Source organism: Scatophagus argus, chromosome 6, assembly GCF_020382885.2.
Source record: "Scatophagus argus isolate fScaArg1 chromosome 6, fScaArg1.pri, whole genome shotgun sequence".
In the NCBI taxonomy this organism is placed as follows: Eukaryota; Metazoa; Chordata; class Actinopteri; family Scatophagidae; genus Scatophagus; species Scatophagus argus.
The window spans coordinates 25,057,615-25,077,144 of NC_058498.1; positions in this window are offsets into that span (position 1 = coordinate 25,057,615).

Sequence of the window (19,530 nt, forward strand, 5' to 3'; positions counted from 1 at the left end):
ACTCTCTCACCATTTCTGCTACAGAACTCACCTCCTGCTTGGGTTACCTGCCTCCACTCTTCCCAGCTCACGAGACTGACTTAGCTGAACCATCTGTTCAACACCACTTACAGTGCTGCAGGAAGCTGTGGAAGGATACGCAAACTGAAGAGGATCGCTGATCTCCACCGAGTTCCGGGGCACTCTTATCAAGTAGATCAGAGGGGTTGGTTATCTGCTAAGGATACATGCATCAGAACATATTCTGTGAAACCTTTTCCCTGTTTACCAAGATCCTCTATCCTCCTTGGATTCTCTGACATTACGGACTCTCAGCCAAGAATTTTGTTGTTTATTTGTAAACAAATCTTGATGTATCATTTGTATCAAACTGTATCATTTGTTGGAGAGTGCTGCTTTGGGGCCATGAATCACCATGTCCACGTCAGTGGATCAAACAAAAAAAAAATATATATATAAAGTGGTTCAATGCACTGAATGTCACTATCAACCACTCATTGGCTTGTCCCTGGCACAGCACTTCCCTGGTTTTAGAAAAAGCATAAACCCAATAACAATATCAGCTCCAGTTTTTCATTGTTGTCTGTATTACAGTTTTACATTCTTAATATGCCATCTGTTGACTGCTTCTGACGTGAGAGAGGAGGCCTCAGAGAACAGAGACGCCTCAAAGGCATCATCATACATTACATAAAAGGCTTATCAAATGCACAGATGTGTTTTAAATTATGTGACTGAGTACCGTAGCCAGCCTGATGACAATGATAGACATGAAACACCTCTTGTTTGTCTCTCCATGCATTGAGTCATTTAGGGTGAGTCCAATAAGTTAGTTGGTCAAAGTAAACCACGTATTATAGTTGTTAGGGAGAAACTCTTAGTACAGAGGTAGAGGGTTTCCCAAGAAGAAGAAAGAGCACTGAAAGTCTGGACATCTTGTACTAAAGATATTTACTGAAGCTTGAGCTCCAGGAGAAAAGAGGAATCATCCAAACAGAGTTCTGTGTATGCTGTTGTACTAGTCTTTATGTAATTTAGGAAATGCCATTGATAGTTCACACGACATTCTAGGTTAAGTGTTAAAATAAGATGATGAAAAGGGGATGTATATTTACTCTGTTGGTCAGGGAACCATATAAAAGGAAATTCTGCCTCATGAGCCTCAATCACCTGCCCCTTTCAAGGTCTTTGGTATCAGCATCCACAGCTATCTCGAAGGGAAATGCCGAGCTGTCTGCCTCCCAAGGTTTAGTATTGTCACTGTGCCATCATGACCCCAGGATGACCTTTTGCCCTATACGGAAGGCAAGAAAACTCTCTTACAATAACGATATAAGTAACACAAACACACACAGTGGACTGATAATCTGGCATTCCAAGTATTTTCCCAGTGGGCCCTGCACCTTGAGGCTGGTCGTTTGCAATAAAAATATACGCACCAGCCCATAAAGCAGTGGTAGGGGCAGTGGCCCGTTGGTTCATTTTATATAATAATACATCTCTTACTGTGCTGGCCTCACTCTCCCTCTCTCTTCTCTCTGTTTCTTGTGTCAAGTGCCATAGCTTAGAGCCAAACATCTCTGGATAAGTGAGAATGTTTTTTGTCAGTTGTCAAGATGGATAAGCAAAAACGAAAGAAGGCAATTACAGACCTGAAAATTGTTACCTGAAAATTAAAAAGCCAGATGCTGATTTTGCAGATGTGCAAAAATCACACATTTACTGCATGGTCTGCAGAAGCAGTAAAAGGAGGCATGTATCACGGAAGCCCTGAAACCGAGTGAACAGTCGTATACAGGGAAACAGCACAGAGGCAGTGTGTGTGCTTGGACAGGATGACAAAGATGATCAGTTCAATTAATGATCATAGTAAGATAAAGCAATCATAATGCTATCATTAAGTGAGACATTCATCTAATGCTGGTGCTCTAACATCAAGTAGTTAACATTAGTGTTAGCTAAGCAGTGAGTGTTGGGTTTATATTATTGTGACATGATAATATCATGTATTAATGTATCACAGTCTGGCTGTGACAGCAACTTCTTGATGTTGCTGTCACTTGGGATTGCTACTGTTAAGATTTACAAAAGGTGGATCACAAAGCAGACACAGATAACTGGAGTAAAAGTTTAGTTCAGTCTTTTTCTTCACAGAAAGCAAAACTCTCATAGTACAAAGAAATTAAACTGAAGTTCTTTTCCAACAAAGCAGTATTCAATGAGGAAACCAGACAGCAGGTGAGTGCATGAAATCCAAAAGCAGTCCAACAGGAAGAAGATGGAGGACCAGCTGCAGAACAAGAACATCAGTGGAGTCTGGCAGGGCCTGAAGACCATCTCAGACAGCAAAGAACCCAAGTCTCAGACTGGGCAGGACCAGGTGTGGGCAAACGAGTTGAACCTGGTTTTCAACAGGTTTGATGAGGGGCCTGCACCTTTCCCTTCACAGTCCCTGCTGCTGCCCCCCACTTCTCCTGTTGTGAACTGCTCCCCCTCCACCCCCCTCCCACAACATTCAGCCCTCAGCCACTTCACACCCCATCTGCAGACATGGGCTCTTGAGAGACTTGTCCTTGCCCACCTGCGCCCGTTGGTGAGCTCATCGATGGATCCCCTGCAGTTTGCCTACCAGCCAGGAACTGGAGTGGAGAATGCCATTATCTACCTTCTGCGCACATCACTATCTCACCTGGAGAGGGCTGGGAGCACTGTGAGGATCATGTTTTTTGACTTCTCTGGTGCCTTCAACACCATCCAGCCCACCCTGCTGGGAGACAAGCTGAAATGTGCAGGAGTAGACCACCACCTCAGTGCCTGGATGGTGGACTACCTGACAAACAGGCCACAGTATGTGAGGATGCAGAGCTGTGAGTCTGACATGCTTCTCTGTAAAGGGAACAGTTCTGGCTCCCTTTCTGTTTACTCAATACACCTCTGATTTCAGGTACAACACTTAAACCTGCCACCTACAGAAGTTCTCAGACGACTCCGCAATCATCTGCCTCATCACGGACGGACTCATCCATGGATTCGTGTACTGGTGCCAGGAGAACCGCCTCCAAATCAACACTGGTCAAACCAAGGAGCTGGTGGTGGACTTCAGCAGGCGCCAACACACCCCACCCGCACTGGTGAACATCCAGGGAATGGACATTGAGAGAGTCACTTACTACAAGTACGTGGGCGTTCACCTCAACAATAAACTGGACTGGACTGACAACACTGACGCCCTGTACAAAAAGAGCCAGAGCAGACTCTACCTGCTCAGGAGACTGAGGGCCTTTGGAATACAGGGCCCACTCATCAGGAGTTTTTATGACTCAGTGGTGGCATCAGCCATCTTTTATGGTGTGGTCTGCTGGGCAGGCACAGAGGTGAGGAGGGCCGCCTCAGTACCTGGGCTGCTCCCTGGACTCAGTGGATGAGGTGGGTGACAGCTGTCATCAAGCTGTCGTCCATGTTGGAGACGCAATAAATCTTGTGCAATAATGGAACAAATGGTCACACCAGACCTGCAATAATACATGTGTAGTAATAATTGTGCAATAATCTTCACTCACTTATTCACTCACTACTACAAGGATCAGTACCTACATACGTAGTCCCTGAAACAGATCTATGCAATAATGAATCCATCCACTAATCATAACTTGAGGGACTCTAGTGTTAATGGTATTTTTCTCTTCTATACTGTGTACAGCTGCAGGTACTTGTTTCCTGTGTATTTATTCTTTTTGAATGCACATCCTTCCCTTATCCTTGTATGCTTTGCACCCTCTATATCCTGTTTGCTGCTGTAACACTGTAATTTCCCAGTTATGGGACTAATAAAGGCTTATCTTATCTTATCTTATCTTATCTTATCTTAACAAGAATCCAATCTTCCAGAGAGCCGAAACTAACGAGGAAAACAGAGCAGGCAGAGCAGGGAGGACAGGAACTGAGTAGTGAACCTGAACACAAGAGCAAGGAGTTAGTCACTTGGTAATTTCCAACCACTTTGGGAGGTGTCTTCCATTCTGACCTTGAATTTCCAGCCCACACTCAGTGCAGATGTTCCTTTACACTATACTAGCCACATGGTTATGGTGTTCCATGTATGCTGTTCCTTCCTACATCTTACACCCTGATGTTACGTGCTGAATTGTCCCAGGGGCATCTTTGTACAGCTTCCACCTGGGTTGCTGTCTAGTGTGGTAGACCACATCCTCTATTGATCTTTTACTGAGCGCTCGTTCTTGTGCTGCCACGATTGTCACTTCTGTGCTGCCCTTCAGTCCAGCCTTCTCCAGTCATTGGCAGGATTTCTTGATATATCAGCCGGTTCTTCTATCTGTCAGTGGTACATGCAGTTCAAGAGCTTGTCGCTCCATGATGGTTCATCCTCTTCCTGCTCATCATTGCCAGGTTTCTAATGCCTGAGGTATTCCCTTAGCAGTTCATCTCTGGGGGCCATGTTCTTGGTGTATTCTTGGATCTTTGTTGTTTCATCCTGGACAGTGATTCTGGCACTCCTTGGTCTCCCTTGTTCCACTTAGTGTACAGTCTCAGTGTGCTGGACTTGGAGTGAAAGCCTCCATGCATCATGCAGAGCTTCCTTGTCTTGATATAAATGGCCTGTTTCTCCTCCTTTGGCTAATTTTTTACGCCAGCAGAGTATCTGATGACTGGCAGGGCCTATGGATGGCCCAGACCTTGTTCTTCCGATTCAGCTGAATACTCAGGGCTCAGGCTCACTCTGTGTAGATTTTGGTTGTGGCTGACTTCCTTACGGTTTCCTCATGGTTTCCATTTGCCTGTGAGATCCAAAGATATTTGTAGCTGTCCTGAACATCTGCACTGTTGCCTTCTGATAGTTCCATTCTGATCATCTTCCATTTCTTTGTTACCATCCGACCACAGTTATATAGTCTGAATGATATTTCAATGTCATTGTTGTAGATCCTGGTGTTGTGGATCAGCGAGTCAATGTTTTGTTTACTCTTGGCATACAGCTTGCTGTCATCCATGTAAAGGATGTGGCTGATGGTTGCTCTACTTCAGAACAATGATCTGGCTGAGGAGGTAGAGCATAACCTTGGTATATGTTGCACTTGAAGGTAACTTGTGCAATTGGCCTTGAGTTGACCTCTAGAGTGATCTTCTACAGCCCCAGTGAGTTCTTTATAAAGGCTCTTAGTGTCCTGTTGATGTTGTACATTTCCAGGCATTCCAGTATCCATGGTAGGTTTTCTTGTGATCCATCCAGGTGGTGCACAGGTGTTTTTGTGGTTAAGCCATAATGAATTACTAATATGAATTACTGTTATTTGTTTGCTTGTCTGGTCAACAACCCATCACATAAGTATCCTCATTTTTTCATTCATTCATATGTATTTTGCTATCCTTGTGCTGCTGTAACAATCTGAACTCCCCCAGTGCAGGACTAATAAAGGCCTATTTTATTTTATTTTATCTTATCTTAATTTAGACAAACTCCAAAGGGAATCAATAAAGTCTCTGTCGCAGATGCTCAGATTTTGTGGGACACCATTAAAGGATTTATAAGGGATAACTCAGTTTCATTCGCATCTAGTCAGAACAGAGCACATTTAAAAGAAATCATGTTCTTGCATCACTAATTAGGCAATGACGTGTCAAGTTTTCAGTTGAACACCAGGAATACAAAAGTTGTCCTCAAAGTTAGGGTCAGAGTTTTTAATCCACTGAGCAAGGCACTCTCAACAAGAGAATCAACTTTATTGGCAGTATATATATTTTTACATACACACACTGAATTCGTCTTCTGCATTTGACCCATCCTTAGTTGAACACACACATGCAACACCCGGCAAATTACATGCAGTGAAACACACACAGGAGCAGTGGGCAGCATCAAGCGCCCGGGGAGCATATTGGAGGGATTAAGTGCCTTGCTCAAGGGCACATCAGCCGGCTAATGGAGGAGGGGGGGGCATGTTTTCGCATTAATCACTCCACCACACACAAATTTTTCCTGCCCGTCCGGTGGGGGAATCAGTGACCCTCCGATCACAAGCCGCTTCTCCAACCTCTAGGCCACGGCTGCCCCCATTATTACGCCCTCTCATAAAACCCGGTATTGTACTAGCCAGTAAAATGTGCAATAATGATGGTCATATATGTATGTATATATATATATAGAGAGAGAGATTATATATATACCTTTAATCTTTGAAAATTATTCAACAATTTTGAAGATTTTTCCAAAAATTAAAGAATGAAACTAATGATTCCTCACTAATCATTATTTCTGCAGTATTTAGCCATGCCAACTTTTGATGAGTTTCTAAATACTAAAATACCCAAGAATTTCAATCACAAAAAAGTAAAACGCCTGGACTGGATGCTACTCAACCAGAGTTTTATCCTACATTCTGCCAAGACCTTAGTCCCCTATAATGTTATTTAGGAAGGCTCCTTTAATAGTGATGTCAGTGCAACTGTGATATTACTTCTGTGTAAACTTCCCAGTTATTTCTAAATTTGTCCATCGAGACCAAAGTGACTTCATGAAAGACAAATCATAATAACATCACAACCCTTATGCTGAAGTACTAACTGGAAACCATTTCACATCCCATTTTTCAGTTTCCAATGGAACTGTCCTCTCTCCCTGATACTATTTGCCCTGTAGAGCCCTAAGCACAGAAATCATGGCAGGCACATAATGAAATCCCACATAATTTTTCCAAAGTACCTCTAATTAAGTAATTAAATTAGTAAAATTAATTTCATTAAGTTAAATGTGAAGTGTTGTGCCTAACATGTACAAGCAGCTCCAATAAGTCACATGCCCATCAGTGGATGTGACCAAGGTCTGGATAGTTGATTTAGAAGAAATGGCTGCACTCGAGTAATTGAAAAGAGTGAGAGAAAATGTAGCCCTCACTCAAAATTATAACTTAAAATTATAACTTTCAGCACCAGCTTTGTCTCACACCCCTGAGTAGAACGTAAAATAATAACAATAATAATGATCTGTTCACATTTAATGTGGGGCTGTGCAGATTTTTTTATATACTTTCTATTGGATTCTCTTATTTTTAGACAATTTTAGGTATCTCTTTCTGACACTTTATAGTTTGAACCAACAATGCAAAAGGGATTACAATTGGAACCTTATCCAAGGTACTGCAGAAGGAAAACCAAGTTAAATAACACAGATTATGAAACAACTCCAGTTATTGCATGTAAATATTCATGTTTGTGTGAAAGAGTGAATGCTGGCTTGTGTGGTCAGTCAGGCTGGAAGAGAGCTATGTAAGTGCAGTCCATTTATCATTCGTTTTTTTTCTGTCTTTTTTGTTATTTTATTTGTCTTTTTGTTGTGCCATGTGCCATCCAGGGTTGCAGTTGATGGATTTCATAACATGCATTGTGGATAAACATGAGCACCAACTGACAACTTTGACTAAAACCAACAAAGAGAAAATGACTAAAATTAAGTGCCAAAAGTGACACTGAGCCTTACATTATTTGGTCACATATCCATAAATCTAAACATGATTAACAGTACCATTGAGATATTGTGTGTGTGTGTGTATGTGTGTGTGTGCGCGTGTGTACACAATAATACTACTGGCTCCTATTGGATCTGGTCCATCAAGTTAAAAGGAAGCCATGCTGAAGACTTTTAACTCATAGCAGGGATTTAGCTTTAACATTTCAACTTGAGTGACCTCCACCTTCTGGGGCACATCTTCACTCAGTTGTTTTAGTTTTAACTCTAAATTATTCAGCTCAAGTATAAATAGTGAAGCACTTTCCAAGTGTGCATGCTGTGGGGTTAAACTGGTTCTCAGTGTGAGTCTCTGAAGGTCCAGTGCTGTTTTAGCTGAGCACACACAAACAAGACCAGGGTGCCATGCAGCTCCCTCCAAGACCTGTCAGCTTGCTTTGTTGAATGATTCATGCTCTCCAATGTCTACCCTGGTGTTGCAAACATAATGGGCTATGTTTTAGTACAACACTTTACTTCAAAATCTGAGGGCTTAACTCCTCTCATCTACTCTCTGACTTTACCTCAAACAATGACTATTAATCTCATGTCAAGCTGAACAGTTTAATTTAATTTAATTCGATTTTTTAATTTAAGTTACTTTATTAATCCCAAGCTGGGAAATTACGTCTCTGCATTTAACCCATCACTGATTGAAACACACACACACGCAAAATGCAACATGCAGTGAAACACACTGGAGCAGTGCATCAAGCGCCCGAGGAGCATATTGGGGGTTAAGTGCCTTGCTCAAGGGCAGATCATCTGGTCCAGTGGGGGAATCGAACCAGCAACCTTCAAATCACAAGCCGCTTCTCCAACCTCAAACAAACTCAAAGACTCTGGGGAAGAAGCCCAGTTAGTAACACGCATTACTGAGACATGAATGTGTACAGAAGCTCCCTTCCTTTCATTCAAATGCTAGCATATCATCCTTGAATTGGTTGCCTTATAGATATAACCTCTAAAATGGCACATCAGTAATCTCATCTAATGGGACTTCAATTTGGAGATAATGAATGTGAGTTCACTCAAATATTTGAAGGGACATTTGTACTGATATTTGCTCTGTCCTCCTAAATTACTGGTAGGGACATGTTACAGTTCATAGGCATACCTATGCCCATAAGTTAAATCTTCATAGGTTTGAGAGCCACACTAGAGATGTTCCTAACGACTATTTTCCCTGACTTGTCTAAAGGTAAGAAAGCACTCAGAAAAAAATCATCTGAGAACTATATTATAAAGCAACATTTGACTATGAAGTCAAATATGTGACTTCTCCTTCCTGTCAGTGATGGAATATTTGTCATTTAATGATTTTCAGTGTCTTTCATGCAAGAATGAATAACCTAGTTAGGGTAGCAACATTTAAATGACTAGTTGGCACAGTTAATATTACATTTAATTTTACACTAGTGTTTCCATTGTACCATCTCTACGTACATTATACTGTAACCAGTAGGTGATCTGCGGGATGGGGGACACCACCCCCCTTAACCCAAACCTATACCATTTTTTACCCTGCCATACCCCTCTGTCCTTCGCCGGGCCATTGTAATCCGAGTCCAGACCCAGATGCCATCCTATTCAGACCCAAATATGTAACAGATAAATTACTGACATTTGACATTTCCTATTTTAAATCATCTCAAGACACTTTACAGGTGTGTTAACAACACAAACAACCAAAGAGAAGAGAATCAGAGAGAAACAGGTCCCAGGGCAAAACCCCACACTGAGTAAGCATATGGTGACAGTGGTGAGGAAAAACTTTCTTTTAACAGGCAGAAACCTCGAGCAGAACCAGACTCAGTGTAGACGGCCTTCAGCTGTGACTGCCTGGGAGGGAGAGGGGGGGGGGAGAGAGACAGGGAGATGGAAAGAGACAGGAGAGGGGGGAGAGGAGAGACAGGGAGATGGAGAGAGAAAGGAGAGGGGGAGATAAAGACAAAAAGGAGAGGGAGAAAGGAGACAGGGAAGATAGAGAGAACAGTGCAGAGCAGGAGCAGCAGAATCCGAGCAAGGCCATGGAGAGGGTTCTGGATCCAACAGCACTATCAGTGTAGTAGGCAGGGCCATAGAGGGCTCAGGATCCAGCAGCAGTACCAGGCCTCAGGAGGGTTGGGTAGGAGATTCTGGATCCAGCAACATGCTCCGAAAGTGCTGAGAAAAGATGGAGCACAAGAGCTCCGGGGGAGATGGGGAGTTAGTGAAATGTGGTCACGCCTCTTAGTCTCAGTCATGGTACAGCTTTTCTAGCCTTTATGAAAGATGCTTGGGAAACTCAAAGACAAGTTGCATGTAATGTAAAATGTGATGTTACTCAGCCAGTGTGTTACTCACAACTGTGTATTTGAGTCAGTGAGAGAGCAAGATTCACACACAAGGGAAAGATGAGATGAAAGACAACAGTTGTCCATTGTGTGGGCTGGTCTGAATCACTACTGTAGTTTGCTAATTGTCCCCTAGACATGTTATTCAAGCAATTCTTCTTTCTTTTTCGAAAGTAAGGGTTTAAGATAAGGTTGCAACATGTACCCAATGTAATCAAACTAAAACCACTTTGAGGTTATCAATGACAGAAGAGGACAAAGGAGCTCAATAAAGATGTCTTATTATTCATAAGCTACTGCTGCAAAAAAAAATCATTCGCTGCTTGCGCAAAAACAAGAAAAAAAATATGCTGGTGGCACAGCTCCTGGAAAGGCAGTTCAGGTTGATTCATCCATCACATTAATCCAGACTCAACTACTCCTGAGTCTAGGAATATTCTCCTGAATATTTTATTTAATAAACATTCTTGTCCCCATCATGATGACTGACGGTATTGTACTTGTGGCCAATGCCAAATAGCAAATGTTAGCATACTAACACGCTATACAAAGTTGGTGAATGTGGTAAGTACCATACCTCCTTAGCATCAGCATGTTAGCACGGTGCCTATGAGTATGTTAGTGTGTTGTTTTTATCTCTTAATCTTTTGAATTTAGAAGTTGCACAGGTATTTGGTTGAAGCGTTCACATGGTCTTCATCAGCTCATTAACTGTCCTACCTAGTGAAAGAGCAGGAGGTGGGCAATCTAGAAGTTGTTTGACCTTAAAATAGATTTAAAAAATTATAATAAAATAAAATAAAGTAAAATCACACTGCAGGAGCTGAGCACAGTACTTTCATGTCAGCATTTAATGAAAATAGTGTGTATTATTCTTTAAGCAAAGTTGGATGATCAAGCACTTTGGTGAACATTTTTATTTTAAAGTACACACACACACACACACACACCCGTCTCTCTCTCTCTCTTGAGATCTGAGATTGAATTGAGAGAGAAAGTGCTGCAGACTGTGAGAAAGAACACTAATTCAAGTGAAATAATGGAACACTAAAGGAAAGTAATGGTGAAGGAAATTGTCATTATTCTCATCCTTTTAAGAGTTACTCTTAAAATGGAGAGTGATGGTAGGCATTGAAAATAACAAGAATCACTCTATAATAGAATTAGGAAATATATAATGCAATTGTATAACCCGAGCAGAGAGATCCCAAATGAGGCTTATTAATGCTGAAAAACTGATGGATCTTTAAAGGTAATGGAGTAATTCTAACTCAGAACAATCCATTTAGAGAAAAAGACAGAGAGTGGGTTGCAGATGTGGGCAGGGGGAACAGAGAGAGTGACAGGAGGACTTCACGTGAACAGAAGTACTTGTCATTTCTGAGAAATGCGAAGAGACAGAGAGACTTAGGAGGATAGTTTTGTCACTTAGTATTAAGTTCTAAATCTAAAATGAAATAAAAATACATTCCATCTCTCAAAAAAAAGTGCATAAATCTGCCAGTTTGATGTTCATCTGCTTATTCATTCAGTTGTTTTATTACATTTTGGTATAGACACAAAGAATCTCTCACAACGACTCTTACGTGGTAACAGACAGGCCATCACACTCGTGTAGCGGTCGAACACTATATCATTCCTCACACATTTTTCTAAAGTTCCATCTAACAGGCATACAGCAGACCAGGATGTGGACAGTTCTACACAATGCTGGACCAATGTGTTAAATAAACTGTGATTAACACACAACTTTAAGGGCTTTTCACCCTTTTTACAGTGCATATTCATGGTCTTTTTGACCCATTGATAACTTTTCCACGTTATTAACCCAGGGTTAACCTAAACCCAGAGCTATACAATTCAATGTGTATTCTATTATAGCTGGGTTAAATGGAATGAAAAAAGAATGTTTACATTCTAGAATAACGCAAAGCCAGCAAGCCTCAGCCAAAGTTAGGTTAGGCTACTTTAGAATGGGCCAGGATTGTGCCAGCGTGAAGGCTTTCTCAGCCCGTGGCTGTAAAGGTTTCAAAATGTCGTTAACCCTGAGGTATGTGCAGTTTGAAAAGTTGTTAAAGCACTTCATGCTTACAGTTAATAAAAAGGTGAACAGTAATTTGCATATGATGGGACATGGACTCAGGTTTCCTGCATGAAAGTCCTCATCCCTTCTACAAAACATACTTTCTCCTGTACTCAGTGGGGACATTTGATGTAGACTATGAGTTTTCAAATTGTCCAATGTAGGTCTATTTTTGAAGATTGTAAACATAGGTCATTTTTAGTTATCTAAACAAATAACAAATGTGTTTTTCTTGCGAGGACAGTATCAGAGTATCAGAGGACTGTAAAGTCAGTCAAAGGACGGTAAACTGTGGGTGTTTATAAGAGTTTGAACAATGATTTGACCTTTCTTGAACAGTAAAATCATTCAGATCAATCATTGCTCAATTCCAGTTTGTCTCATTATCATCATCTGACTGTCTGTTTCTGACCGGCCTGACCTGTTTTTAGTAATATAGCTGCATTCCCACATGTCAGTTTTCATTCAGTTGCTTTAGTTAATCACTTAGTTTTACACTGAAAACATCTTAATAAACTTAAAACCTAAAATCTTAATGAACAATATTTATCCTTTAACATTTTTTGTTTATTTGTTTTTTTTTCTATTCTCCCAAATTACAGGCTGAAGGTTTAAGGAGGTTTTGTCACTTTAAATTTTGGCTCTTTTGGCTAAGAATATCGTAACTTTAACCGATATTCTTTAATCCATATTCTTTTTTTTATTATTTGTTATTGTGACTTTTGAACTGCTGTTTAACTTTCTCATTCTAGAGATTTTTTTTTTATTGTGCTGTTTTGCAATTTGCAGGCACAATGTGGGTCCAGAGTGGAGTTGTATGAATGGACGGGTGGATGGAGCTTGCGGTAGTGTAGCTGTGAGCAGTCAGGCTGTGAGGGAAGCAGCACTGCAGCTTTCCACTTTACAGGCTCAGAAGACTCTGGCTCTGTTCACAGCTTCAACACTTATCTCCCCTGAGCAGGTGTGTGCACGTCTCTGAGCGTGCACGTGAGCAAGCATGGATTTATCTGACTTGTTTTTCTCAACATTCAGATGGGTGTTTGTGTTTTTTGTGTGGATTTGTGTGTGTGTGTATGTGGGTGGGAGTTGGGGTGTGTGTGTGTGGGTATATATGGGAGAATTTGTGTGCATACTTTTTCTGCACGTTTGCATGTGCGTGTACATGAATGTGTATATTATACGTGTATTCTCTATCTGTGAATACAGGTCTTTGTGTATGCGGGTGTGTGTGCATATATGGAAGTGTTTGGGCTTCAAGTACGATGGAGAAGAAATTGTGCTGAATTGCTGGGAGGCTGCATGCGCTTTAATCACAGAGTAAGTGGAAGAAGCTGAGAAGCAGAATCAGAATCGCCCTACACTCACTTTTTTTCTCCTTAAAGAAATTGCATTTTAATAACCCTCACAATTTTCCTCAGTGGACAATGCAGCACTGTACTGTGTCGGTGAATGCTGCTTCACACCAACCATTGTTGAATTCGACAGAGCCTCTGGAACAACTCACTTTAGATGCATGAATTCCAACACAACTCCCACAGCTCAACACACTAATGCTGTCATATTATTCTCACTATGACACACAGCTCCACAGCCGTGCTCTTTTCCGTTTCAAGTAAAATTGTTTGCAAGCAAATGGTGTAACATTGCCCCTGCCACTGTGGGTGTGTCAACGCTCACCAACTAACTAAGCCCTAAACTTCCTGTCCCACCACTATATCACTTTCACTTTGTCTCTTCAAATCAATTTTGTTGGCATTCACTTTAAAATTCAAAATTTTGTTGCTCACTTCTCAACAGGAATGCTACAAAGCCTTACAAAGGCTTTGCTCATGCCCCTTACAAAATGAATGGGGGTGAACCTCAGGTCATGCCACCTTCATTGGGTCTTTACCATGAGAGTCAACTGATTCTATTTAAATGGAAATACTGATTTGAGCACACTGGTGGTTAATAAATCCTCACTCTTTCCCCTGTCCATGGTTCTTTCCTAATATGAATGGCCAGTTCCACGAATGGCCGCACACTGGCTGTGATAGAAACTCACCAGCTGCTGTTTTTCCACTTGCTATTAGGTATGTTTCCATCTGTTAGGTATGTACTGCTCTTTCAAGCTGGCTTGATGTGATATATCAGTTAAATATCTCTGGAAATCATCATCAATCATCATCAACCTCAATACATATCATCTTTAAGATATGCCTTTATTTTGAAATTCCCTTATAATACAAAGATATTGATATTTCTCTTCTGTCGGGAGATGCAGTGACTTAAATGAACAATGATGATTTTTAAAAAAAGTGTTATATATATTGCATGTAATATGCTAAGCTATGAGTTGTGGAAAAGTCCACCAGCTGCTAGCCTAATTTATGCAATGTATAATGTATTCACCTAATAATTACAAAAGACAATTACTTTGTTTACAAACACGTAGTAGTAAATGAGACATAAATTAGCTGAATTTAATACTTTTTTAAAAAAATGTTAAGCCATGGTTCATGTGTGCAAGTGGAATTGATTTAAATTAAACTTTACAGCACACAACCAGTTACAATTATTCATAAAATAAAAAAAAAAAAAATTACAATTTAACATAATGTCCATGACCTCATCCAAATGTTTTTTCATTATTATGATGATGTTCAGCTACAACAAACCTACATCTTATCAAAGCTTAACAACACCATTGCCACATCATAATACAATTATATTTTTTGACAGAGATTTTTCAAAGTTTTGAAGAAATTATTTTTGCCATGCTGTATATGTCCTTGGAGAGGGGGCAGTGACCTAATTCAACAAAGATGTGTTTGTCTGACCGGGAGGTTGCTTCAACCTGTCTAATCGTCTCACTGCTTTTTTTCGTGATCCTTCAAATTTGTTCTCAAGTTTGTTTAAGGCTTATAGGTTATCTGCGCACAATAATCCAGTGTCTTACATCATTTTTACCTTACCTCTATTCACATGGGCACAGTATGGTCATTTCTGTTGAGATTTACAGGATACAGGAAATGTCAACCTAATGTATGAAAAATCAGGTCAACATTTCACTGTAAACTGCAATCAACCATTTCTTCTGGAGGACCACAGGCACTTATAGCTTTTATAGTGTGCCACCATCTTCTACTTTTGAACTAATTTATATTTTTGAGGTTGAGCATGCACATATTCTTTCTATTTTGGAAGTGAAAACAATGAAAAGGTAAGCCTGGTGTCAGGATATTAGGAAAAAAGGGAGAAGGTGTAGAAGGCTAAAATAATCCCACTGATCTGTTGTTGATGGCAGTCACAAGCAGCACAGATTTTCAGGTTTTAGCAGTGATAGCTGTTTTGGTCCACAATGTTAATGATTTGTTTGTTTGTTTGTGCAGTGTTTCAAATATCCACAGTAAATTACCTCCTACATCCATCCAGGGGGGTGGGGTGAGCCTATCTAAGCTGACAACTGGCAAGAGGTGGGGTACATCCTGGACTGGTTGCTAATTGATCCCAGGGGCAACACACACACACACACACACACTCATACCTAGGGGCAATATAGAATAGCCAATTAACCTAATGTCAGAGACATTAGGTTTCTGGGATTGTGGGAGGAAGCCGGAGTACCCAGAGAAAACCCACACAGGAGAACATGCAAACTCTGCACAGAAGGGCCCAGACCGGGATTCAAACCTAACACCCTCTTGCTGTGAGGCAACAGTGCTAACCCCTGCACCACAGGGTTGCCCCTAAATAAACAATATGCAGAAAAGTATCGTTACCATACAATTCATACATACAGCATCGTTGTGTGGGATCAAATAGAAATACCAGTGGTGTGAAAGCTGAAGGTCCTGTATGTCAGTCTGACACACTACAGACCAAAAGGAAAAATGAATTCTGAAATATTAACACACCTGATGGACGCATATATTTAAACATGGAAGTAACATATAATGCTAACTGTCTTGCTTATGTGACATAAAGCTCACAAGCTCACTTATAGGGTTAAATATGTTGTTTCAGCTTGAAATATGCATAACATCCCCACAGATTTTCATTATCCATTGTCTTTGAGTTGCTGAACAATCGGTCAGCAGTGATAGATTAAGAATAATTTCTGAAATTATCTTCATTTATCCAACTTGGAAACCTGGAACACAGCAGTACAACATTATGCCAGTATTTGAGCTTTCCACCCTGACCGTGTCATCTCAGGAAAATGGCCATTGTGTGAATATGGTCTGCTTCACGACATAAAAAGGAAACTACTCTCCACACTGACACTGACCGAGTTGGTATTATACTTAACCCATGAGCTGCAAAATCCTCCAGTATGAGCATAATTCCTCAGGATAATGGGCTGGTTATGGCTATGAACCATGACATGCTGGCTTCTTTATTTATATTAGGCGATGTCTTCCTCTATTATGTCATTATAATGGTTCTCTGTAGTAAAACCCTGGTGATAAGTGGAGTTCCTAAAGGCAACTTGATGAAGACACAGTTTGAAGAAATGTATTCCTATATATTAACATAAAGTTTATCAGGGATCTCCTGCTCAGTTTTCATTTTATGTGTGTGCAGTCATGTGAAATTGTGTGTATGTGTGTGTGTGTGTGTGTCTAGTGGTAGTAGTAGTTTACAGGGCTTTTCTTTTAAAAGACATGTTTTATTGAAGGATATCTAAACTCAAAAGTCTCCTTGTCCTTCTCTCTTCCAGACCCACAACATCACTATGACAACCAAACCAATCAGCTTCACTGAATTTGGCAGATAAGTCCAACTTGAAAGACTAAGAAAATCCCTCCTTTCCTCTCCTCTCTCCCTCTTCCTCACTCTCTCATCCTCTTTCCTCCCTCCATTCCATGCAATTTCTTGCCTTTATCTCTCCCTTCCTTGTCACTCCTTTAGTACTGTACACATCTCATTATCTCCCTGTCTCATCCTTCCCTGCATGGCTCTTCCACCTCCTATCTCATTTCCTCTCATCCTCTTTTCTCTTTCTCCTCCTCTATTTTACTTCCTTCTCCATGCATTTCTCTTCCCCCTTTCTTGCTCTTCCCTTCCTTCATTGGATTAAAAAGACACACCCAGACATTGTGCAAAAGCATCTCTCTGCATGGCAGAGGCCCATAGTGGGATATGAGGACTGGCATGCTGCTGACACTCACCATCTGTCCCAGAGACACAGGGACCCACAGAGAGCAAGCAAGAGAGAGAGAGAGAGAGAGAGAGAGAGAGAGAGAGAGAGAGAGAGAGAGAGAGAGAGAGAGAGAGTAAAAAGAGAACAGAGCAGGCTTATAGGAAGCCGCCAAGACAGCCCTAATGATTTCTGCCTCTCAATTTGCATTCACGCTTCAAGGGCAAAACTCCTGCTCTACTTACAGTATATGAAGCAAAGCCTTAAATTTGGCACTCAAAAAGATGTCTTATTCTTTCCCAGATATAGGAAATGATTAGAAAAAGCAGAAAGTTTGTGTGGGTGGTAGTGCATGCCAGCTGTAGGAGTGTTGACAAATGCTGGAATGTGATCAGTTTTTATGCAAAGTCCAACCATTGAAAGCAGATGATTAAATATTTGCTATTCAGCCCCAAATTGAGAACATGATTGCTCATCAACCAGATCAGCTCACTTAAAGCTGTAGTCCTTAAAGGACCATACGGGTTTGTTTTTTACAATCAGCTCAGTAAATCCATTTGTGGTTAGAAATTACATTACTTACATTACCGACAACCATTTAACAGTTCACTCTGTTATTCAGTTACATTCTTTTATATATAGTATATGTATATGCAGTGCAGTCATTTTTATTGTTAATGGCAGAGTCCCCCTTTCTAACATGAGATTCAGATTATTTAGCCATGCAAAAAAAAAAAAAAAAAAAAAAAAAAAAAAAAAAAAATTAACCCAAGAATTTAATTTTAGCTCATTGACAGCAACTAGCTCAAGACATTATGGGGATGCAAGACACCATTGGCTTTTGCACATCGCTACAGTATTTATTTAAGGCATCTCCACCTTAATATTCTTGCTTGCACAGCCAACTACTGGTAACAGTATGCTCTTTCTACACTGTGCAACTGTGATGTAGTGTAGCACTTTACTGTCATGCTATGTTACAACTTGGTCACAAGTGCAACAGGTCACATAGACTTGTACTCTTCAGCCCATAGAGGCCAGGGCACCTGTCCATATTCCAAAATCTAGAATTGAGTAACGCTTAAAGTTCTTATGCATATCAGCATGTAGAGTCACACTTGTGGAGCCATTGCCACACTGAGAGGAGCTCTACACTTGATCGTTTGCTTTTGTTGAAACAGGAGCATCTTTGACATACATGGTTTTTGGATGGCTACATGAGGCCTACCACTCATAATGCCTTGAGGTAAGCCTCAAACAAACCTCCACCATCCATCTAATTCATTCCCAGGTCATTTTTTTTTCTTTATCACGCACCCATGCTCTGTTAGAAAGTCACCATAGTCTAGACACTAAAAGTAAGCGGCTCAATTCCCCACATCACTATTCATATTCTACTTATACCAAGTATTGTTTTGAGTATCAGTAGTATCAGTACAAAAATCCAGATGCATCACACGTTAAATCACACATGAACACTCTGCTTGCATCTGCAATATTTGCATCTCTTTCTGTGTGATTATATGCAGCGATCACCTTTTTAGTTTGTCTTGTTTGCTATTCAAACTGTCCTGTGTGTAAACATGAATGTCAATAGGTCATTAACAGAGAGTATAAAGAAATGAATCATGTTTGTCTGGCAAATTATGGGGGGTGAATAGGTAGCCTATTAATTCACCTCATGACTCACCTAATGACATAATTTTCTTTGGTGGTATATTAGCTGCTTTTAGTAGTGAAGCATTATTCATAGTGAATTCAAAATGCTTTATCACTGCATTCATAAACATGAGAAATGATGCTGTATGATGTACCATGTCAACAGTCTTCAAACATTATAGGTGTGACTTGTATTGTATTCTAAGTTTAAGTGTCCTATGGATCTTCAGGGGAATGTTGGGCTCTTTCTATTTACAATTTAATTAAAGAGTTTGGTCTAGACCTGCTCAAATTGGAAAGTGTCATGAGATAACTTTTGTTGTGAACTGACGCTATATAAATAAACTGAATTGAAACTGAATTCTTATAAACTAGAGGTTAACTGATGAGGCTTCTAATACATTAATGCTCATCTGCATACATCTCAGTAATCAACTGTGCTAAGGACCATTGTGACACTCACACCCACTGTTAACACTTTCTGTCATTCTTTTAACACATGCCCTAACTGGTGTTGTTACTTTGCTGCAGTGTATTCCAATGCAGCAAAGTCAATTTGATTATTATTATTTTTTTTTTTTCAATCAATACAGTGTTTAACACAATGACACAAAACACAAACTACAGTTTCAGAAAGCATAAATGTTTACTGCATGGCTCTAAACAGAACTGGATTTTAATTTACATTTGTTCATGTTGTCCTGTCCGTATTGGGTACAGAAAATTATGTAGTATTTCAGCGCTGACATGTCTCTGAACTAAAGATGCTCAAGGTGCAGTGAATAAAATAGTTGACATTTATAGAACAACA